This window comes from Ornithorhynchus anatinus, chromosome 1 (genome assembly GCF_004115215.2).
Source record: "Ornithorhynchus anatinus isolate Pmale09 chromosome 1, mOrnAna1.pri.v4, whole genome shotgun sequence".
Lineage (NCBI taxonomy): Eukaryota > Metazoa > Chordata > Mammalia > Monotremata > Ornithorhynchidae > Ornithorhynchus > Ornithorhynchus anatinus.
Genome location: NC_041728.1, coordinates 104,592,053 through 104,616,398, shown reverse-complemented (window position 1 = coordinate 104,616,398; position 24,346 = coordinate 104,592,053). Strand labels below are relative to the sequence as shown.

General features: G+C 46.0%; 1 protein-coding gene across 2 annotated transcripts in view; it reads right to left on the bottom strand.

Moving 5' to 3' along the window:
* PLSCR1 (phospholipid scramblase 1) overlaps window positions 1-24,346 on the bottom strand; it is a 92,363-nt gene that overhangs the window by 22,398 nt on the left and 45,619 nt on the right. The window contains exon 1 of one of the 2 annotated variants that reach the window (XM_029068028.2): window positions 21,507-22,387. The exons of the other annotated variant lie outside the window; for it this stretch is intronic. The gene's annotated coding sequence lies outside the window, so the exon portion shown is untranslated. Of the gene's footprint in view, window positions 1-21,506; window positions 22,388-24,346 lie in introns of those variants that run through there. 2 annotated transcript variants of the gene reach the window in all.

Here is a 24,346-nt window from a genome sequence, read left to right as displayed (position 1 = left end):
AATGCTTTATTTAAGCCCAGAGCAGAGAGACAACTCAACCAAGAAGCAGCAAGATTTCGTGGAAAGAAAGTGTAGCTGTGAGTCAGAGTACCTGAGTTTAAATCCCAGTTCTGCCACTTTGCTGCATGATCTTGGGCAAGTCACATAACTTCACTGTCCCACACTTGCTTATTTACAAACTGCAGGATTAAATACTTGTTCTACCTCCTGCTAAGACTGTGAGCACTGTGTGGGACCAGGACTAGGTCTGACCTGATGATCTTGATCATCTGATTGTTTTTCTAATAATAATGATGATGATGGTATTTGTTAAGTGCTTACTACATGCCAGGCACTGTACTGTGCACTGGGGTAGATACAAGCAAATCGGGTTGGACACAATCCCTGTCCCACATGGGACTTACAGTCTCAATATCCATTTTACTGAAGAGATAACTGAGGCACAGAGGAAGTGAAATGACTTGGCCAAGGTCACAGCTGACAAGGGAAGAGTCAGATTTAGACCCGGGTCCTTCTGACTCCTACTACATTGCTCCTCTAACCTTGTACCTCGAGCTTATCCACTTTGCTGTTTGACCCCTCATGCCCTAATGAGAGCTCACCTCCTCCACGAGACTTTCCCAGACTGAGTCCCCCTTTCCCTCTACTCTCCCTCCCCTCCCCTCCCCCCCACCCTCTGCTCCCCCCCACCCTCTGCTCCTCCACCTTCCCCCTTCCCCTCCTCTCAGCACTGTGCTCATTTGTATATATTACCCTATTCATTTTGTTAATGCGGTGTACATCCCCTTGATTCTATTTATCTTGATGATGATGTCTTGTTTTTGTTTTGTTCTGTTTTGTTTTGCTTTGCTGTCTCCCCCATTTAGACCGTGAGCCCATTATTGGGCAGCGATTGTCTCTATCTGTTGCCAATTTGTACATTCCAAGCACTCAGTACAGTGCTCTGCATATAGTAAGCGCTCAGTAAATACTATTAAATGAATGAATGAATGAATTCATGTCCGGCCTCTGGCCTGGAACTCTCCATCCCACTTCATATCTGACAGACCATCACTTTCCCCATCTTCAAAGCCTTATTAAAATCACATCTCTAAGAGGCCTTTACCAACTCAGCCCTGAATTCCCCTACTCTACCTCCCTTCTGCATCTCCCTTGCACTTGGATCTTTACCCTTTATTTACCCCACCCTCAGTCCCACAGCACATTTGTACATATCTGTAATTTATTTTTAATGTCTGTCTAGACTGTCAACTCTTTTTGTGGGCAGGGAAAAAGACTAATGTAAAAGGGGAGAATTTTGTAGCAATAGATATGATTCTTCCTTAAATCCTTGTTATTGTAAACATCCTGAACCACCAGATGACAGTGAGCCATTTCTGGTAGAAAATCCCCAAATTTCCCCAACTTCAACTAGATTCTGCACTCCCTGCTATCTTGGGCATTAACTATCAGGGTGGTTCAAAAGCCTTTCATTTTCATTTTTCCTCTTCTCTCTACACACACACTCTCTCAGGGAACTCATCTGCTCACATAACTTCTGCTACTACTTCCCTGTAGATGACTCCCAAATCTTACCTACCTGTTCCCTCTCATCTACCTTCACTTCTCTATACCTCAGTTTCACCATCTATAAAATGGTGACTAAATACCTGTTATTCCTGTCCTTTGAGACAGGAGTTCTGAGTACAGGGCTCTGCTCACAGTAAGCGCTCAGGAGCATGGCGTAGTGGATAGAGCATGGGCCTAGGAGTCAGAAAGTCATGGGTTCTAATCTAGGCTCCGCCATTTGTCAGCTGTGGGACTTTGGGCAAGTCATTAAACTTCTCTGGGCCTCAGTTACCTCATTTGTAATACTGTTATACTGTACTTTCCCAAGTGCCTAATAGAGTGCTCTGCAAACAGTAAGGGTTTAAAAAATACAGTTGAATGATTGACTGTCTCTACCCCAGTGCTTAGTACAGTCTTTGGCACATAGTAAGCCCTTAAATATCATAATAATAATAGTTACTACTGTTATTATTGCCATTATTACTATTATCCATGCTAATAACAGGAGTGTGGTATGGACAAAGTCCTGGAAATAATTTAGAACTTGCATAAATTTGCTAAACCCATGCCCAGGGATTTTGTACTGTGGTTCTTCTTCATGTGGGTGAGCTATAGTGGTTTTGCAGATACTGCCCTGTTAGCTCTCTCAATCAGTCGCTCAATCCATGGTACTGAACGTTTACTGAGTGCAGAGCATTAAGTAATGCTTGGAAGAGTACAGTACAATCGAGTTGAGAGTTCTAATCCCTGTCCTCAAGGAACTTCCTCTCCCAATGTGTACTGTCCTGCCCCACTTAGTTTACAAGGCCCTAGTGAGCCATGGTCTGAGTCTGATTCCATGTCCTTGTTTATTTCTCTAGCTCTGAGTACTGGCCCCTGAACCCCCTAAGTACTTAACAAATGTCATTTTTATTTTAAGAGCTTCGAACTTTTAACCTTTCTTTAAGGGAGGACCAAATTAAGATTCACAGAATTTTGGTGTGACTGATGTAAAAGGGGAGAATTTTGTAGCAATAGATATGATTCTTCCTTAAATCCTTGTTACTGTAAACATCCTGAACCACCAGATGACATTGAGCCATTCCTGGTAGAAAATCCCCAAATTTCCCCAACTTCAACTAGATTCGGCACTCCCTGCTATTGTCTTCATGCATGTAAAGATGCGTAGTAACTGTATTATTTGTTTAGCACTTACTATGTGGCAATTACGGGACTAAGCACTGGTGTAGATACAAGATCATCAGGTCCCACATAGGGCTCACATTCTAAGTGGGAGGGAGAACAGGTATGGAAATCCCATTTTGCAGTTGAGGGAACTGAGGCACAAAGAAGTTAAGTGACTTGCCCAAGGTCACAGAGCAGGCAAATGGCAGAGCCAGATTAGAACTCAGGTCCTTTGACTCCCAGGCCTTGCTCTTTCCATTAGGCCATGTTGCTTCTCCATGTGTACGTGACTATGTGAACATATTCATTATTTATCCTTGTCACTGTTGATGGAGAATCATTCTCTGAAGATGGTCATGAGACTGACCGATAGTCTAGGCCAAGCTCCACACTCCTTTGGATTAATCAGTAGTACTTACTGAATGCTTACTCTGTGCAGAGCACTGTACTAAGCACTGGGGAGAGTACAATACCAAAGAGTTGATAGACACGTTCCCTGCTCACAACACTGAACATGAGCAAGAGTAAGCCCTCCTCTCTTTCGATGTGAAAAACAAATCAATCATTATACTTGTCTCTAAAGTCAGTGCTTTTGTTGTTGTTTAGGTCCTGCCTCTCCTGCTTGAGTTTATTTAGCCCGACAGAGAAGGTGAACAAACATAAGCACATTTCTTCCTCCATGAGTTTGTTTGAGGAACTGTTGCTAAGAAACAGATCACAGAAGGCCATCTTGGGCATTAACTATCAGGGTGGTTCAAAAGTCTTTCATTTTCATCTTTCCTCCTCTCTACACACACACTCTCTCAGGGAACTCATCTGCTCACATAACTTCTGCTACTACTTCCCTGTAGATGACTCCCAAATCTTACCTACCTGTTCCCTCTCATCTACCTTCACTTCTCTATAGCTCAGTTTCACCATCTATAAAATGGTGACTAAATACCTGTTATTCCTGTCCTTTGAGACAGAGAGCCTCAAGTTCTGAGTACAGGGCTCTGCACACAGTAAGCGCTCAGAAGCATGGCGTAGTGGATAGAGCATGGGCCTGGAAGTCAGAAAGGCATGGGTTCTAATCTAGGCTCCGCCACTTGTCAGCTGTGGGACTTTGGGCAAGTCATTAAACTTCTCTGAGACTCAGTTACCTCATCTGTAAAATTGGGATGAAGCCTGTGAGCCCCACATGGGACAACCTTGCATCTACCCCAGTGTTTAGAACAGTGCTTAGCACATAGTAAGTGCTTAACAAATGCCATCATCATGATTATCATTTACTGTGTCCAGAGCACTGTACTAAGTGATGGGAAAGAATACACAGGTATGCACTAAACATAGTCTTTGTCCCTTGGGAGACTCACATTCTTAATAATTAGTATTTATTAATAATAAATACAACTGAATGAATGAGAGACAGGGACTGATGTTCTTGTATCTACCCCAGCATTTAATACAGTGCCCAGCACTGTAAGAGTTTAACACATATAATTATTAGTATTGCAAGGAGTACTTCCTTGTTCTGTAATTCTCAAACACTAGTGAGGCACAATGCACTGACATTTTGCTCTCTAGCAATAGTACCCTAATTATTTTGTTTTGTCTTCACAATGCCTCAGTATTTTGTTTCATTTCTCCTTGTTTATGGCATTTGTGAAGCACTTACTATGTGCCAGGCCCTGTTCTAAGTGGTAGGGCAGATACAAAGTAGTCAGGTTGGACACATTTCATGTCCCACCTGTCGTCTACACTCCCTGCCGACCCCTCGCCCACATCCTCATGTCCTGGAATGCCCTCCCTTCCCAAATCCAACAATTACTCTCCCCCCTTCAAAACCTTATTGAAGGCACATCTCCAGGAGGCCTTTCCTGACTAAACCACCCCTTTCCTCTTCTCCCACTCCCTTCTCTGTCACCATGACTTGCTCCCATCATTCTTTCCCCCTCCCAGCCCCACTCCCTCCTCGCAAGTGCCACCCCCTCCACCTGTCCTTCGGACTCCATTCCTGCTCACCTTATAAAACCTATCGCCCCTTCCCTCCTCCCCTCCTTAACTACCATCTTTAAGCACTCACTCTCCAATGGCTTCTTCCCCTCTGCCTTCAAACATGCCCACGTCTCCCCCATGCTAAAAAAAACAACTTCTCTCGACCCGCTTCCCCTTCCAGTTATTGTCCTATCTCCCTCCTGCCCTTCCTTTCCAAACTCCTAGAACGAGTCATCTACACTCGCTGCCTTAAATTCCTCAACTCCAACTCTTTTCTGGACCCCTTCCCGTCTGGCTTCCGTCCTCTGCACCCCACCGCAATTGCCCTCTCAAAGGTCACCAGTGACCTCCTTCTTGCCAAATCCAATGGCTCCTACTCTATCCTAATCCTCCTCGACCTCTCAGCTGCCTTTGACACTGCTGACCATCCCTTTCTCCTCCACACCTTATCTCACCTTGGCTTCATGGACTCCGTCCTCTCCTGGTTCTCCTCTTATCTTTCTGGCCACTCATTCTCAGTCTCCTTCGCAGGCTCCTCCTCCCCCGGCTCCCATCCCCTAACTGTAGGGGTTTCTTAAGGGTCAGTTCTTGGTCTCCTTCTATCCTCCATCTATACTCACTCCTTTGGTGAACTCATTCGCTCCCGCGGCTTCCACTATTATCTCTACACAGATGGCACCCAAATCTACATCTTCTCCCCTTTCTCTCCCCCTCCCTCCAGGCTCATATCTCCTCCTAACTTCAGGACATTTCTACTTGGTGTCCTCAAGTCACCTAAAACTCAACATGTCCAAGACTGAGCTTGTTATCTTCCCTCCCAAACCCTGTCCTCTCCCTGTCTTCCCTGTCACTGTGGACGGCACTACCACCCGTCCCGTCTCACAGGCCCGCAACCTTGGTGTCATCCTTGACTCTGCTCTCTCATTCACCCCACACATCCAATCTGTCACCAAAACCTGCCGGTCTCACCTTCACAATATCTCCAAGATCTGCCCTTTCCTCTCCATCCAAACTGCTACCTTGCTAGTACAAGCTCTCATAATATTCCAACTGGGTTATTGCATCAGCCTCCTCTCTGATCGCCCATCCTCTTGTCTCTCTCTGCTTCAGTCTATTCTTCATTCCATTGCCTGGATCATCTTTCTAAAGAAATGCTCTGGGCATGTTACTCTCCTTCTCAAAAACCTCCAGTGGTTGCCTATCAACCTTCACATGAAACAAAAACTCCTCACTCTTGGCTTCAAAGCTTTCCATCACCTGGACCCCTCCTACCTCACCTCCCTTATCTCCTTCTACAGCCCAATACGTATACTCCACTCCTCTGCCGCTAACCTCCTCATGGACCCTCAATCGTCCCGTCCCACCAGCGACCCCGGCTCACATGTTACCACTGTCCTGGAATGCCTTCCCTCCTCATATCTGCCAAACTAACTCTCTTCCCCTCTTCAAAGCCCTACTGAGAGCTCATCTCCTCCAGGAGGCCTTCCCAGACTGAGCCCTCCCTTTTCCTCTGCTCCTCCTCCCCTCCCTAATTCTCCCTTCTCCCTCCTTCTGCTCTTCCCCCTTCCCCTCCCCACAGCACTGGTGCATATTTGTATATATTATTTATTACTCTATTTCTTTTGTTAATGATGTGTATATATCTATGATTCTATTTATCTTGATGATACTTACACCAGACTACTTGTTTTGTTTTGTTGTCTGTCTCCCCCATTTAGACTGCGAGCCCATTGTTGGGCAGGGATTGTCTCTATCTGTTGCTGAATTGCTTTGCACATAGTAAGTACTCAATAAATGTGACTGAATGAACTGAATGAATAATCCCTGTTGTACAGATGAGGTAACTGAGACAGAGAGAAGTTAAGTGACTTGCCAAGGTCACAGAGCAGACAAGTGGCAGAGCTGGGATTAGAACACAGGACCTTCTGATTCCCAGGCCCATGCTTCTCTTATGTCTGTCACCAGTCCTCTCTTCCTGTTTTTATTTTTAGTTTGTGAGTCCCCTACGGGACAGAGACTATGCCTAGTGCATATCTGTGTATTCCTTCCCATCACTTAGTACTTTGCTCTGCACACAGTAAGCAATTAATAATAATAATAATAATAATAATAATAATGTTGGTATTTGTTAAGCGCTTACTATGTGCCGAGCACTGTTCTAAGCACTGGGGTAGACACAGGGGAATCAGGATGTCCCACGTGGGGCTCACAGTCTAATTCCCATTTTACAGATGAGGTAACTGAGGCACAGAGAAGTCAAGTGACTTGCCCTCAGTCACAACTGACAAGTGGCAGAGCCGGGAATGGAACCCATGACCTCTGACTCCCAAGCCCATGCTCTTTCCACTAAGCCATGCTAACTACTACATCAAGTGAACACCTAGGAAATATTATTCACACTCTGTGGAGAGAGGTGGGGGATGTGTACACTCAGTAAATGCTATTTCTACTTTGTTAGGGCTGATTCGGCTGGGAGAGAATTTCATTCATTCAATCATGTGCATGGAGCGTTTACTGTGTGCAGACCACTATACTAAGCGCTGGCATAGATATAAGCTATTCAGGTTGGACTTAGTCCCTGTCCAACATGGGAGTCGCAGTCTCAATCCCCACTTCACAGATGAGGTAACTGAGGCACAGAGAACAGAAGTGACTTTCCCAAGGTCACACAGCAAACCTATAGCAGAGCTGGGATTAGAAGACAGGTCCTTCTTGACTCCTAGGACCGTAACTCTATCAACTAGGCCATGCTGCTTCTCTCTCTCAGGGAACTCTCTCTGAGCCTCTGCAGAGCTTCGTGGGGATCCTGGGCCCAGCTCCTCTGTGGATGTTTCAGGTGAGATAACAAAGACAAGCAATATGGCTTAGTGGAAAGAGTACGGGCTTGGGAGTCAGAGGACATGGGTTCTAATCCCTGCTCCACCACTTGTCTGCTGTGTGACCTGGGGCAAGCCACTTAACTTCTCTGTGCCTCAGTTACCTCTTCTGTAAAATGGGGATTAAGACTGTGAGCCCCACATGGTACAACGTGATTACCTTGTAACTACCCCAGTGCTTAGAACAGTGCTTGACACATAGTAAGCGCTTAACAAATACCATAATTATTATTCTTATTATTATGAGTTCAGATGCTTCATAGGAAGTAGTATGTGTGGTGGATAGAGTGCAGGCCTGGCAGTCAGAAGGTAATGGTTTCTAATCCTGGCTCTGCCACTTACCTGCTTTGTGACCTTGGGCAAGTCACTTCACTTCTCTGTGCGTCAGTTACCTCATATGTAAAATGAGGATTAAGACTGTGAGCCCCACATGGGCCAGGGATTTTTCCAACCTGATTTTCTTGTATCTACCTCAGCCCTTAGTACACTATCTGGCACATAGTAATCACTTAACAGAACATAATTATTATGAGCTTACTCCTGTCATTCATTTTGAGTTCCAGTTTTCTTTTCTCTGAACTCAATTTTAAAGAGTTAGAGGTTAACTGGAGTGTAGCAATCACTTTTTTAAATGAATAAAGTCCCTGCATGAAAAGGGAAGTTATAAATTGGGTAGAGACAGGATCTGCCTTCTTTTCTGCTGGTAACATTCCTCTGGCCTATTGTTCCATAGCAAATGACAGGCAGGGGAGGGCTTGCCCAGCTCGGAGAGTACCGAAAACCTCAAAAGGCCAAAGACTCAGTTTACACCGGCCAAGAGGCTGTCTGGGGGAAACAGCTCACCAAACTCTCCCCTCAGCACTCGATGCAGTGGGTCGGGGCAGTGAGCAGCTTTGAGACTACTATGCTAACGGAGCAGAATCTAAGATCTGGAAGAAAGAAGTTAGTAGCTTTTTTCATGAAATACATGCTTTCCATTCCCACAGAAAAATAACCTCAAAAGTCACAGCTGAAGGTTTGCAAGCAGCCTTCCCCTTCAGAGGCTTCAGTTTACTGTAAACAGGAAGTGGAGTAAGCCCTGATGCACTGTCCTAAGAGTTAAGAAAATGGGTTTTATTGGGGCTTCCTGGATGTAACAAGAAATGCATTCTTTCTGGGCTTCCTTAGAGGACTTTCTGAAATTTCTGAGATTCAAGGAAACTTGGAAAGAAAATTAATTTTAGAAATTTTTACTGCCCCTCTTGGCCAAATGAATCTCGTGCCAAAAGAAGTAGAGAAATCATTTTAGGAGTTTTCTCCTTTGAATTACAGGTGACCTATGACAAAACCAAAAATACCATCCAAATTAGTGGAGTAAGCCCTGATGCACTGTCCTAAGAGTTAAGAAAATGGGTTTTATTGGGGTTTCCTGGATGTAACAAGAAATGCATTCTTTCTGGGCTTCCTTAGAGGACTTTCTGAAATTTCTGAGATTCAAGGAAACTTGGAAAGAAAATTAATTTTAGAAATTTTTACTGCCCCTCTTGGCCAAATGAATCTCGTGCCAAAAGAAGTAGAGAAATCATTTTAGGAGTTTTCTCCTTTGAATTACAGGTGACCTATGACAAAACCAAAAATACCATCCAAATTAGTCACATAGGAAAATTAAAGTTGCACTCCACGTAGAAGAAAGGAAAGATTAAGGTGGCCGTTGGTAAATTAACCCCAGCCTCTGACTAATCAGCATTTCATTACTAATTATACTACAGTTAAGTCAGCAAATCCCCACTTTAATGTCAAAAGTGGTTTTTATATTCCCTTAGTGGTAAGAAAACAATGGCAGAACAGCTAAGTGTTTTAGCAAACTTGCTCAGCACATCAAAGTGTCTTTGGCCCAGCAGCGGAGCAGGAGTTCAACTTCCATGATCTCATAATAGGCTTTGTCATTAGGACAACTAATAATAATAATAATGTTGGCATTTGTTAAGCACTTACTATGTGCAGAGCACTGTTCTAAGCACTGGGGTAGATACAGGGTAATTAAGTTGTCCCATGTGAGGCTCACAGTCTTCATCCCCATTTTACAGATGAGGTAACTGAGGCCCAGCGAAGTTAAGTGACTTGCCCACAGTCACACAGCTGCCAAGTGGCAGAGCTGGAATTTGAATCCATGACCTCTGACTCACAAGCTCGTGCTCTTTCCACTGAGCCACCCTGCTTCTCTAACCCACATCTTGCCCACATAACTGTAATTTCAATAAAAAGAGTGGTGAACACTCTCTCCAAGTAGCTGCTGAAGGCAGATGAAGGGGTGCAGAGAGAGATGACCAGCAATTTGGTTCTATTAGGTGGAATGGATGTTAGACCTAAAAGGGATATGGTCTCAAAGTGGGATGGGGCAGAGGGAGGGGAAGAAGGGAAGGGGTAAAGGAAAAAGAAAGAGGGGGAGAAATGGAGAAAGGAGAAGGATAGAGGGAGAGAAGACACTCATTCTCCTCTGCCAATGCCCTCTAGCCTGTAAACTCATTGTGGGCAAGGAGTGTCTCTACCAACTGTTATATTAGACTTTTCCAAGTGCTTAGTACAGTGCTCTGCACACAGTAAGTCCTCAATGATTACAGTTGATCTGCTGCAGTCTTCTGTTGCTGCAACAACGACATAAATTACCATGGCTTTGGTGACCTGGCCCAAGATGATGATGATGGTATTTGTTAAGTGTTTACTCTGTGCCAGGCACTGTACTAAGCACTGGGGTGGATGGATTCATTCATTCATTCAATCATATTTATTGAGAGCTTACTGTGTGCAGAGCACTGTACTAAGCACTTGGAATGTACAATTTGGGAACAGATAGAGACAATCCCTGCCCAACTATGGATTCACAGTCTAAAAGGGGGAGACATACAGAAAAAAAAACAAGTAGTCAGGCATCAATACTATCAAAATAGATAAAAATCATAAATATATATGCATCATTAATAAAATAGAGTAATAATATATACAAATATACACAAGTGCTGTGGGGAGGGGAAGGGGATAGAGAAAGGGAAGGAGTAGGGGCAATGGGGAGAAGAGGAGGAGCAGAGGGAAAGGGAGGGCTCAGTCTGGGAAGGCCTCCTGGAGGAGGTGAGATCTCAGTAGGGTTTTGAAGAGGGGAAGAGAGTTAGTTTGGCAGAGATAAGGAGGGATGAATATAAGCAAATCAGGTTGGACAGAGTCGCTGCCCCATATGGGGCTCACAGTCTCAATCCCCATTTTCCAGTTGAGGTCACTGAGGCCCAGAGAAATGAAGCGAGTTGCCCAAGGTCACACAGCAGACAAGTGGCAAAACTGGAATTAGAACCCATGGCCTTCTGACTTCCAGGCCCATGCTCTAGACACTACATCATGCTGATTTCCACTATTGCTTCCACTAGGGCAGAGGTGACCTTAGCAGTAGCCCAGGCTCAAATGACCGACCCCAGACTGAACCACTGGGACCCAGAGCTTGGGCTGCTACAACAATCCCTCCTCTCTCCCCTGTGCCCACCCATCCAACTCACACAGGGAACGAGACTAAGCCCTCCTTTCCTCTTCTCTCACTTCCTTCAGTATCACCTAGACTTGCTCCCTTTATTCATCAACCCCCTCCCAGCCCCACGACGCTTATGTACATATCCATAATTATTTATTTATTTAATGTCTATGTCCCCATGAGCTCACTGTGGACAGGCAACGTGTTTGGATATTTTTATTTTGTTCTCTCTGGAGTGCTTAGTACAGTCTTCTGTACACAGTAAGCTCCTAATAAATATGACTGACTGGCGGAAGGATGCAGTGGTAAACCACTTCTATATTTTTACCAAGAAAACTCTATGGATCCACTACCAGAAGGTTTGCAGATGGAGGTGGGGCCTTCTGGGAGAGATGTGTCTGTGGTGTCGCTATGGATCGGAGACGACTCGATGACATAAGAAAAGACAAGGCAGACAAGAGACAGGCAGATGGCAACCTCCATCTCCACTCTCCATCTCCGAAGCCACCCCTCCCATTGGCAGTAATGCTCCCACATTTCAGCCAGCCAGAGTAACCAAACCCCCAGGAAAGAATTAGATTTGGGGAAAAACAGAAATGGGCCTCTAAGAACTTACAAAAGGATGCAGACAGACCTTTAAATTTTGGGATGCTTCTCTAGAAATCAGCATGGCAGGAAAGTCATATTAATAATGTTCGTATTTGTTAAGCGCTTACTATGTGCAGAGCACTGTTCTAAGTGCCAGGTTAGATACAGGGTAATCAGGTTGTCCCACATGAGGCTCACAATTAATCCCCATTTTACAGATGAGGGAACTGAGGCACAGAGAAGTTAAGTGACTTGCCCTCAGTCACCCAGCTGACAAGTGGCAGAGCAGGGAGTCGAATCCATGACCTCTGACTCCAAAGCCCAGGCTCTTTCCACTGAGCCACGCTGATTGCTGGGCATCTGTAACCCTTGGTTATGTCTCGGAGCTGGCCTGCCTTTTTGTTCGTTAATGGTATTTCTGAAGTGGTTACTATGTACCAAACACAGCGGTAGGCATTGTGATCACGATAATGGTGTATAACGTTATTAATGTATCACAATAAAAATTATTGTATCACAATAATGATGATGATGATGATAATATGTATTAAGTGCTTAGTATGCATCAGTGTTCTAAGCATTGGGATAGAGACAAATCAATCACAATGGTCAAAGTTCCTGCCCCAAATGGAGCTCACTCTCAGTGACTAATTAGGAGGGAGGACAGGTATTGAATGTCGACTTTATAGATGTGGAAACTGAAGCACAGAGAAGTTAACGATTTACCCATGGTCACACAGCAGGCAATTGGCAGAGATGGGATTAGAACCCAGGTCGTCTAACTTCAAAGGCCCATGCATTTTCACTGAATACAAGACATAAGATCAGAAATGGACCTTGGCCCACATGGGGGTTCAGTCTCAGTAAAAAGGAGACTAAGCATTTGATACCCAGTTTACAGATGAGGAAATAGAGAAGACAAGTGACTTTTCCAAGGTCACACAGCAGGAAAGTGGCAGAGATGAGATTAGAAACCAGGTCCTCCCAATCCTAGGCCCATGGTCTTTCCACTAGGCAGTACAGTGGACAGATGGGCCACAGTGTATTAATAATAGGCAGCTACTGGTAAGTATACTGTACTCTCAGAAAAGATTAATAAACTTAATACAATTAATACAGTGTTCTGTCCAGAACACTCAATAAAATATCACTGTTTGGATGTGCTCTGCAAAGAGATACACCAAAAGTGAAGAATAAATAAGGCGCTATTGGGCTTATAAAACCAAAGGAGAGTCCTAGTGGGCAGGGAATGTGTCTGTTTATTGTTATATTGTACTCTCCCAAGCACTTAGTAAAGTGCTCTGCACATAGTAAGTGCTCAGTAAATACAACTGGAATGAATAAATTGGGGTTGGCCAGGGAAGCTGCCCCCCACACTTATTCTCCCTCCTCTCCCACTATACTCCAGCTCATATGCTTTGCTCCACTCAAGGCAACCCAGTTTATCTTTCATAATAACAGTAATGATAATAATAAAGTGGCATTTAAGTGCTTACTATAGAACTGTATTTTCCGAGTGCTTAGTACAGTGCTCTGCACACAGTAAGCGCTCAATAAATGTGATTTAATGAATGAATACTGATGTTATTTTTTAAGCACTTACTATGTGCAAAGCATTGTTCTAAACACTGGGGGGGATACAAGGTGATCAGGTTGTCCCACGTGGGGCTCACAGTCTTAACCCCCATTTTACAGGGCCCATTTTGAGGCCCAGAGAAGATAAGTGACTTGCCCAAAGTCACACAGCTGACAAGCAGCAGAGTCGGGATTAGAACCCGTGACCTCTGACTCCCAAGCCCGTGTTCTTTCCACTGAGCCACACTGCTTCTCATGAATGAGAATGAATGTGCCAGGCACTGTACTAAGAGCTGGCGTGGGTACAAGAAAATCAGGTTGGACACGGTCCATCTCCCACAGTCTCTCAATAGTCTTAATCTCTATTTTATAGATGAGGTAACTGAGGCACAGAGAAGTTATACAGCACCCCAGTGGAGGAGGAGGGATTAGACCTCACGTCCTTTTGGCCTTCGGGCCTATGCTCTATTCACCAGGCGAGGCTGCTTCTCATCTCTGTCACCACTGAATTCTTGCTCACACTGTCCTAGCTGTGGCAGGACACATTTTCCTTCATATCTGACCATACCATTGCTCGCCAGCACTTCAAAGCGCTACCAAAATCACACATCTACCCAACAGTCAGATCGTCCCCACAACTACCACTTCTGTACTTCCGTTTAGTGTGACCTAAGCCCTTGAGTACTCCCACCGCTCCAATTCCATTTATGGGCATATCTTCAAACCTTGGTGCTTCTCCCTATTTGTAATTTATTTTCGTGTCTGTCTCCCCTTAATTTTTACATTTCTTGACTGTAGGGACCCTGTCTTCTAACTCAACTATACTTTTCTAAGTGTTAAGCACAGTGCTCTGCAAAAAGTAAGAGCTCAATAATACTAATTGTAGATTTACTGCCAAAGAGAGGACAAACCTCATGGGGAAGAAACTAAAGGGCAACTCCTCTAAAGGGTTTATTGTGTGGCAAAGGAGGTGAGAAGCCTGAAAGGAAAAAACAGAGAATGACAGCAACAGGTTGAAACAATGGAAATATCCCTTCACGACCAAGTAGTGACAGCACAAAGAGTGTCTATGTATAAAGCGCCACCACAGTCTGCTTATTGTTGTGGGTGGTGTACTCTCCCAAACATTCATTCAATAGCATTTATTGAGCGCTTACTACGTGCAGAGCACTGTACTAAGCGTTTGGAATACACATTTAGTACAGTGTTTTGCACACAGTAACCTCTCTATAAATACGATTGAATGAATGGTCATCTTCAATGGCATTTACTGAGCGCCTACTTACTGAATGTGCTGTCTGAGGAACTACAATATCTGAAACATTTACAAGGAGACACAGTGCTCGGCCTCTAAAGGATTTATAGTCATTTGGGAGCTTGAGGGGGGTTCCTGAGCAAAGCACACAAAATTAATATATACACATCATTCTGTCACCAACTAAGGGGGCCAGAGTTCTCCACCAGAGCTAAGGGAAGCACAGGAAGCCAGGGTGAAATCACTGCTGTGGTTTGGCACCCTCTTTCCCTGTCTCTATGCCACTGCTGACCATTGCTGTTGAGTCAGAGTTAGTACTAATGGTATTGCGTTCTCCCTTCCCTTCCGAGTTGGCCCCCATATTACACATTTCACATTACAGCCTCTGTCCTGGAGTAGAGCTGGGAATCAATCTGTGCTATTTATCAATATGATAATAATACTGTTGGTATTTGTTAAGCGCTTACTATGTGCAGAGCACTGTTCTGGGGTAGATACAGGGTAATCAGGTTGTCCCACATGAGGTTTACAGTTAATCCCCATTTTACAGATGAGGGAACTGAGGCACAGAGAAGTGAAGTGACTTGCCCACACTCACACAGCTGACAAGTGGCAGGTCTGGGAACCCATGACCTCTGGCTCCCAAGCCCAGGCTCTTTCCAATGAGCCACGTGTGCGCAGAGCACTGTACTGAAGCACTTGGTAGAAAACTGCAACAGAGTTGGTAGACATGTTCTCTGCCCACAAGCTTACAGTCTAGAGGTCTGAATGAGAGAGCAATATAAAATAAAAACATCCAAGCTTTGGTTGCGAGGCTCACTGCTAACTCATCATCAATTTCAGTCCCCTAAAACTCACTCTTAGCTGAACCTCGCTCTCATCTCTCCTGACTCCAACCCACCAAATGTGCTCTTCCTTCTTCATGGACACCCCAACCACCACAAATCTGCAAATTGGCCCTCCCTACCTTCAAATTTCCTTGAAGACCCACCTCCTCCTCCAGGAGGCATTCCCAGTTTAATTCCCTGTTGATGGATTGGTAATTCCCCAAATTCTGGTGATTTCAAGTGCTTTTGGCATTCAGATGAGCTCTGCTTATGTACTTTTCTTAGGTATCCGCTCACTCCAAATCCGTAGTGCCTATGCGCATCTTGATTCTATTTATTGCTATTGTTCTTGTCTGTCTCCCCCGATTAGACTGTAAGCCCATCGAAGGGCAGGGACTGTCTCTGTTACCGATTTGTACATTCCCAGCGCTTAGTACAGTGCTCTGCACATAGTAAGCGCTCAATAAATACTATTGAATGAATGAATACTTTTGTTTCTACCATTTCTATCTACTCATTTAGCTATTGTACTTTTCGCACTTATGTCTACCTGCCTCCTCCATTATATTCTGAGATCCTCAAGGATGGGGCTGATTTTCTTTTTTCTACTTTCTTCCCAGTGTCCTGTACAGTACTCTGCAAACTGCAGGCCTCCAGTTTATTACCCCCTTCTTAGCAGGTGCCTGGTCAGTGCTGCTGTTGTGGCAGGTTTATTGATAATGGCAGCAACTGCAGGCTCCTGCTGTCTCATTCTTGGCTCCCTGACAGCCTTCCTTACTGCCCCCTAAGTGACTGAGTTAGATTGTAGACTTGTTGTGTCTACCAACCCCGTTGTATTGTACTCTCCCGAGCGCCTAGTCCTGTGCTCTGCACCCAGTAAGCACTCACTAAACATCTTCAATAGGGTCACACACTCAGCTTGACTTTGGCTGCGGCAGCCAGAGAGGTTAAAGGCAGATGGATTCAGCCTTGAAGATGTTTAGCTGGAAGGTTAAACAGCAGGCACACGGTTTTGCTCCCTGGCAGTTTGCCAGGGTTCCCAGGGTTACGAAAGGCGGAAAGGGAAGGAGCAGCAGCTGCTCTTGCATGAAGTGGCCATTTTGAGACCAAATCAGGATTATGTGTGTTCTCTCAGACTTAAAGAGCCACACCCAGGGCATGTATAGTAAGCGCTCAATAAATATTATTGAATGACTGAATGAATGGACCTGGAGGAGTGTGATCCAAGGGACCAAAGTTCTGCTTCGTGATACTTAAAAAAAAAATGGTTAAAAATGCATAAACCTGGAAAAATTTGATTGAGTAAACCTGGAAAAAATTGATTGAGTAATCCTGGAAAAATTAATTTGTTTTTCCTGGTAGATTTCTCTTCGAACTCTGTAAAGTCTGGTGTTTCTTTGGATAGCTGGATCCTGGGGTCATTTTCTGCTTTCTCTTACACGAGTGCCATCATTCTTCTTCTTATTAGTAGTAATAATAACAATGAGTAAAAATATGGTGCTTGTTAAGCACTTGCTGTGTGCCAAGCACTGTTCTAAGCACTGGTATCGTTATGAGTTAATCAGGTTGGACACAGTCCCTGTCCTACACAGTCAGGCTCACAGTCTGAATCCCCATTTTACAGATGAGGTGACTGAGGCACAGAGAATGAAGTGACTTGCCCAAGGTCACACAGCAGACATGTGGCAGAGGGGGATTAGAACCCAGATCTTTCTGACACCCAGGCCCAGGCTCTATCCACTAAGCCATGATGCTTCCCATCTCCATACACGGTCCTCACCCCAAACCCAGATGGGACATTATACACTGTAGTGTGAAGTGACTCACGACTCCAATACATTCAACTGGAGCTCTTCACATAGGTGGGTGTGCCAGTGAGGTGGGCATGGAGGGGAAGTCTAGTAGTAACAGTGCTTACTGTGTGCAAAGCACTGTACTAAGCACTGGGAAATAATGCCCATTTAGGAATTTCACACAGTGCCTGTCCCTTGGGGAGTTCACAATCTAAGAATAAAAGTCAGGGGAAAGGCGGTTGGAAACAGATGTATCATTCTAGGGTCCGATTGGCCATGTGCATCATTTTGAAACACTTGTGGACATCCTCACCATGAAGAATTTGTCATCACGAAACAAGGCTAAAATAAAGTCTGCAATTTCAATGATTTTAATCTCAATTTTAGAACAATAATATTAACATTTCGTAAGCCTTTTCCCCAAATTGTACATATATTTTTTAGAGTATCCAAAATCCATCCTCTCAGTATAACAAGGTTAGCAGGAATAATAAAAACTGTAATATTTTCTAAGTACTTACTACGTGTCAAGCACTGTATAAGATAATTAGGTCCCACATGGGGTTCACAGTCTAATTAGTCAGAACAGGTCTTGAACCCCCATTTTTCAGATGAACAAACTAAGACACAGAGATGTCAAGTGACTTGCCCAAGGTCATCCAGCAGGCAAGTGAGAGAACAGAATTAGAATTTCTCTTTCCCAGGCCTGGGCTCTTTCAATTAGGCTATAATGCTTCCCTAGTGGTAGAAGGGGGATTGGGTTTGAGGTAATCTCAAGGTCAAAATGCTATCCATGACCTCCTGAACTAGAAAGACAGAAGTCAGAAGCATGGGCGGATCCATGTAACTGAGACTGCCAGACACCCCAAGTCAGGAGTGTGGAAGTGGATGTCCCTCAACCCTGTGCCAATCAAATAAAATGTGGAGGAGGGGAGGGCAGAGATTGGATAAGTGGAAGGCGGAAAACTGGAATGGCCTGAGAGGACAGCTCCTCCCACATTCTGTGAGGGGGATCAAAACTTGCAGCAGCTGTTTGCGTGTCACCCCTGCCCAGATCATTGGACACCTGCTCTGACTCTGGAAACAGCACTGAAGTGAGGGACCACAGGACAGGTGTGGGCAGGAGCTAGGTGCTTCCCTATGGCTGGGGAACGCATAAGTGAATTCCTCCTGAGTGGGAAGTGTTTGTGGGAGAGAGCTAGGTGGTCCGCTACAAGCAGGTAAGACATAAGTGAATTCCTCCCTGAAGGGAAATTCAATTCGCCACATCTAAACAATTAAATAATTATATTCCTTCCAAAAGGGAAAGTTCAATTCACCACATGGAATAAATGTGTGCAGCTCAGTCCTCGACTCCGGTCTGGTCTGGTCTCTCACCGTGCCAGTTCCCAAAACCATCACCAGGCGACGGGTGACAGAACCCCATTTGGGACATTGACTGGGTCCAACCTAATTGTCTTGTACCTACCCCAACACTTAGTACAGTGTCTGGCACCTAAGTAAGCATTTAACAATCATCCCAATGATCATTCAGAAACAATGAACCTGATAGCTAGGACCTGGCCAAGAGCAGAGCAGGACTGCAGCAAGAGACCGAGCAATAAGGTGGAAGATAACTAGTCAGTGGAGATCCTTTAAACCAAGGCCAAGAGTTTCAATTTAATGAGAGTAGCCACAGGGCACCACTCTGTTGTGAAGGAAGTGATGTGACCAAATCAGTACTGGTGAATTTTTTTTTTTTGAGCCTGCTTTGGGGTTATTTTGGAGAGGGTAAAAATGAGGATAAAAGGAATCCATCATGGAGTCTAAGACCTGCCTTGGCATGAGGGTTTCCCTAAGGACTGTGTTTTAGAAGGGGCCATCTCGTGAAGATGTAGCAGTTGGATTACGCAGGTAATAAGCACTTACAGTGTGTCAAAAACTTTACTAAGCACTGGAAGAGAATACATACTAAGAAATTTGATCCGGTTCCCAGCTCGTGTGGCCCGTGTGTTCAATGTTACAGAGGAAAAGGTCAAGGGGGGGCTAGGTATTCCTCAGAGATCATCCTCAGAGATCAATGCCCAATATTTCAAGGATATTGACAGGATGCCTGCAGTTTGAAAGAACAGGTATCTGTTTGCGTGAATAATAAATTATGATAATAATTATGATATTTAAGCACTTACTATGTGCTAAGCACAGTTCTAAACGCTGGGGTAGATACAAGGTAAGCAGGTTGCCCCACAGGGGGCTCACAGTCTTAATCCCCATTTTACAGATGAGGTAACTGAGGCACCGAGAAGTTAAGTGACTTGCCCAAAGTCACACAGCTGACAGGTGGCAGAGATGAGATTAGAACCCATGACCTATGACTCCAAAGCTCGTGCTCCTTCCACTGAGCCACGCCGCCTATCTCTATCACATCTTTCGGGAGCCTCTACACCTTGCCCGACATCAGACCTCTTTTCAGGGAATCTTGGGTCACACGCCAAACTTCACTAAATCCAAAAAGTCAAGGAGAAATGGTTTGAAGCCACAAGCCCCATTTCCCCAGAGTGATAAGAGGTAGATAACCAGAGTGAACGGCCAAGCCCTGCAGGTTGCATAACTGCCAGCTGTAGGGAAGCAAGAGAAAGCAGTATTGTTACTAGAAAGAAAGAGACTCAGAGCCTCCCAGAGCAGGGGCCAGTTTCCTGCTCCACCTTCTTCAGACCTGATCCCTGGGGCATTTCCCAAACCCAATCCAATGGGCTTCTCAGAGTGACCTACCATTTCCCAAAGTTGTTCTCCTGCATTAGTACAATCCTCAAACCAACTCACCCTGCAGCTTCCGAGCGGGGTATCCTGGGGAGTGAGTGGGCAGTGTCTCCCAGAGGTTTCAGGCTACACTGAAGCAACGTGACCTAGTGAAGAGAGCAAGGGCCTGGGAGAAGGACCTGTATCTAATAATGTTGGCATTTGTTAAGCGCTTACTATGTGCAGAGCACTGTTCTAAGCACTGGGGTAGACACAGGGGAATCAGGTTGTCTCACGTGGGGCTCACAGTCTTCATCCCCATTTTACAGATGAGGGAACTGAGGCCCAGAGAAGTGAAGTGACTTGCCCAAGGTCACACAGCAGACAAGTGGCAGAGCTGGGATTCGAACTCATGACCTCTGACTCCAAAGCCTGTGCTCTTTCCACTGAGCCCCACTGCTTCTCCTAGTCCTGGCTCTGCCACTTGTCTGCGGTGTGACCTTGGGTAAGTCACTTGATTTCTCTGTACTTCAGTTACCTCATCTGTAAAATGAGGATGACCATGTGGGACAGAGACTGTGTCCAAACTGATTACCTTGCTTCTACCCCAGTGCTTGGAATAGTGACTGGCTCATAGTAATCAAAAAACAAAAAACAAACGCTGACCCACCCTCAAGTCTCCCTGTTGATGAGCTGGCACAGGGTTCAGGTAGGGCATCCCTAGATGCAGTTGGGATTGCCAGACATCCCATGCCAAAGACCCACAGCGGCAGACAAAATCAGGGCAACTGGGTTCTAATCCGGGCTCCTTCACTTGCCTTTTCGGTGCCCATAGGCAAGTCACAACTTCTCTGTGCCTCACTTTCCTCATCTGTAAAATGGGAAATGAAATAGCTGTCCTCTCTTCCCCTAATTTCCCCTATCCTCCCTCTCCTCTGCCTCAACTATGCACTTGAACTCCTTGAGCCCTTCGATACTAGCCCAGCCTCTCAGAACTTGTGTAAATATCCTATACTCTATTTCCTCTATCACTAATATCCTCCGCCCCCTGTAAACTGCAAGCTCCTTGTAAGGAAGAATCAGGTTTAACTATTGTATTGTTTTTTCCAGTACTTAGAACAGTACTCCGCAATCCATAACAAATACCACTGATGGGGATCTGACCTGATTACTTTGAATCTACCCCCAGTGCATAATATAGTGCTCAATAAATACCATCGATGGGGATCTGACCTGATTACTTTGAATCTACCACCAGTGCATAATATAGTGCTCAGTAAATACCATCGATTGGGATCCGACATAATTATTTTGCCCCCTCCCCACTTAACACCTGCTCTGCACACAATAAGTGCTCACTAAACATCATTAATTGGAAGCAGGCAAGATGATTTTGAATCCACCCTAACTCTTAACACCTGCTCTGCACACAATAAGCACTCAATAAATACCAACGACTGGGGTCCAACATGATGATTTTGAATCTATCTCTGGGCTTAATACAGCGCTTGGCACGTTAGACTCTTTAAGAAATACCACAAATTATCATTTATTATTATTGTTATTATCAGAAGGCTCCTGCCCTCCCAAGTTCCACCGGCCCCAAGGCCAGGAAACCCGACAGAGAAAAGGGAGGAAAGCAAGTCTCAGTTCAAAAGGGGCTGAAGTCCGGGACAGCCCTTGCTTCTTTACCTTGACGATCCAGGGAGAAGAGCTGGCGGCTGGATCCAGGGGTCCCCTGGACAGGTGAGGTCCTGGGGGGAGGGATGGGGACACTGGGTGTCCCGCGTTCAGGGAGAGGAAGCACCCAGCCCCAGGGGCAGGTGGGCGGGCAGGAGGATGGATCGGAGGGCCGGACAGGAGGTCCGAACAGGGGGATATGTAGGGACAGAGGACAGGACAGAAGGACAGGACAGAAAGATCGACTTGGGGGGGGGGGGAATGGACAGAGGGACCAGCAGGAGGACCGAACAGGAGGATCGACAGGGGGACGGACAGGAGGACCGGGCAGGAGGGACCGTACAGGAGGTCCGCACAGAAGGAAAGGAGAGAAGGACCGGGCAGAAGGACCGGCTAGGAGTACGGACAGAAGGGCCGGACGGAGGGGCCGGACAGAAGGACAGGAGAGAAGGACCGGGCAGAAGGACTAGATAGGAGTTCGGACAGGAGGACCGGACAGAAGGACAGGAGAGAAGGACTGGACAAAAGGACCGGGCAGGAATACGGACAGAGAGACCGGACAGAGGGACCGGACGGGAGTACGGACAGAAGGACCTGACAGAGGGGCCGTCAGAAGGACAGGAGAGAAGGACAGGACAGAAGGACTGGATAGGAGTACGGACAGAAGGACAGGAGAGAAGGACTAGGCAGAAGGATCGGGCAGAAGGACCGGACAGAAGGATGCGCAGCTGGACCGGACAGCAGGACAGGCCAGAAGGACAGGCAGAAGGACCGGACAGAAAAGACCGAGATATAATCTATCTCTAAGAACAGATGCCGCTCTGTCCTGTCCTGCCCAAACCCAGCGAGGCTCTGCACCGAGGGACAGACCGCCCTCGCTTTCGGTTTCTTTTCCTCCTGGGAAGCTTAAGAGCGGACAGAGGTCGGGGCCCGCCCCCCTCCTCTCCCTCCGCGGACCCTCCTCCCCTTCCTCCTCCCACCGCCGGACCCTCAGCCCCAGCGGGGACGTCGAGGCCCGGGGGCCGCAGCGGGCCCAGGCTAGACGGCACGTGGTACTTTGGGGGGGTACAAGTTGAGCGCTTACTATGTGCCAGCCTCACACACTACTTAGAAGCAGCAGCGTGGCCTAATAGCTTGGGGGTCAGAGGACGTGGGTTCTAATCCCGCCTCCACCTCTTGTCTGCTGAGTGACCTCGGACGAGTCATTCACTTCTCTGAGCCTCAGGTACCGCATCTGGAAAACGGGGATGGAGACTGTGATGACCTCGTACCTACCCCAGTAGTTAGAACAGGGCTTGCCATATACAAAGCACTTAAGAAATGCCATAACTATTGTTATCATTTGTAAGACCTTGAATTCATTCATTCAATCATTTATTGAGCACTTCCTGCATGCAGAGCACTGTACACCGTACTGAGCGCTTGGAAAGTACAATACAGCAATAAAGAGAGACAATCCCTGCTCACAACAGGCTTACCATAATTATTTATTATTCATTTATTTATTAAGCACTGGGGTGGAGGCCTGCAGAGGGGGCTGGACACAGTCGCTGGGTCCCATGTGGAGCTGGTAGATTTAATCCCCATTTTATGGGTGAGGGAACTCAAGCACAGAGAAGTGAAGTGACTTGTCCAAGGTCACACAGCAGACAACTGGCAAAGTGGAAATTAGAACCCAAGCCCTCTAACTTCCAAGCCATTAGGCCACGATGCTGCTTCCAAGCAGCCAGGGTCACGGCCGAGTCAGAGTCCGGTTGGGGTCTGAGAGGGGAAGGTCTCATTAGCCTGGGAATCAGAAGGACGTGGGTTCTAATCCCACTACACCAGTTGTCTGCTGTTTGACCTTGGGGAAAACACTTCACTTCTCTGGGCCTCAGTTCCCTTATCTGTAAAATGGAAATTGAGACTGTGAGACCCTAGTGGGACAGGAACTCTGTCCAACCTGATTTGCTTGTACCCTCCCCATTGCTTAGTACAGTGCCTGGCACCTAGTAAGAACTTAAATACCACAATTATTATTACTATTATTATTAAAAGTTCAGCAGCAGCATGGCTTAGTGAGAAGCAGAATGGCTTAGTGGCAAGAGCATGGGCTTGGGAGTCAGAGGACGTGGCTTCTAATCTCAGCTCTGCCATGTGTCTGCTGTGTGACCTCCGGCAAGCTATGTAACTTCTCTGTGCCCCAGTTACCTCATCAGTAAAATGGGGATTAAGACTGAGCACCCACATGGGGCAACCTGATTACCTTGTATCTACCCCAGTGCTTAGAACAGTGCTTGGCACATAGTAAGTGCTTAAATACCATAATAATTATTATTATTATCTGCGGTCTTTTAAGACCCAGATCCTGCCCTCTGGGTGGAGGGAAAAGGGGAGAGCGGGGAGGGGGCTTCCTGCCCCTAGGTAGGAGGCAGAGAGGGATCTCTGGGGCTTGTCAAAGCAGAGATGCTGAGAGAGAACCCAGGGGCCTGGAGGGGAGTGGGCCTGCAAGCAGACCTTGGGGCTAGAGGTTGTATTTGCCATTTTCCTAGTGACCTTTCTTGTAGTACCTGACTCTGGGTTGCCCAATCCTTGAACCCTGTTTGAGAGAGAGAATTGAAGCTAAAAACCTCCACTGGAGAGGGTGTCTGAGCAATCATATTCACTGAGCACTTACTATCTGCAGAGTACTCAGCTAGGTGTTTGGGAGAGTACAATATAACAGAGTTGGTAGACACATTCCCCGCCCACAAAGAGCTTACTATCCCAGCACTTAGTTCAGTGCTTGGCATATAATAAGCACTTATCTGCTCTGCCACTTATCTGCTGTGTGACTTTGGGCAAGACACTTCACTTTGCTGTGACTCAGTTAC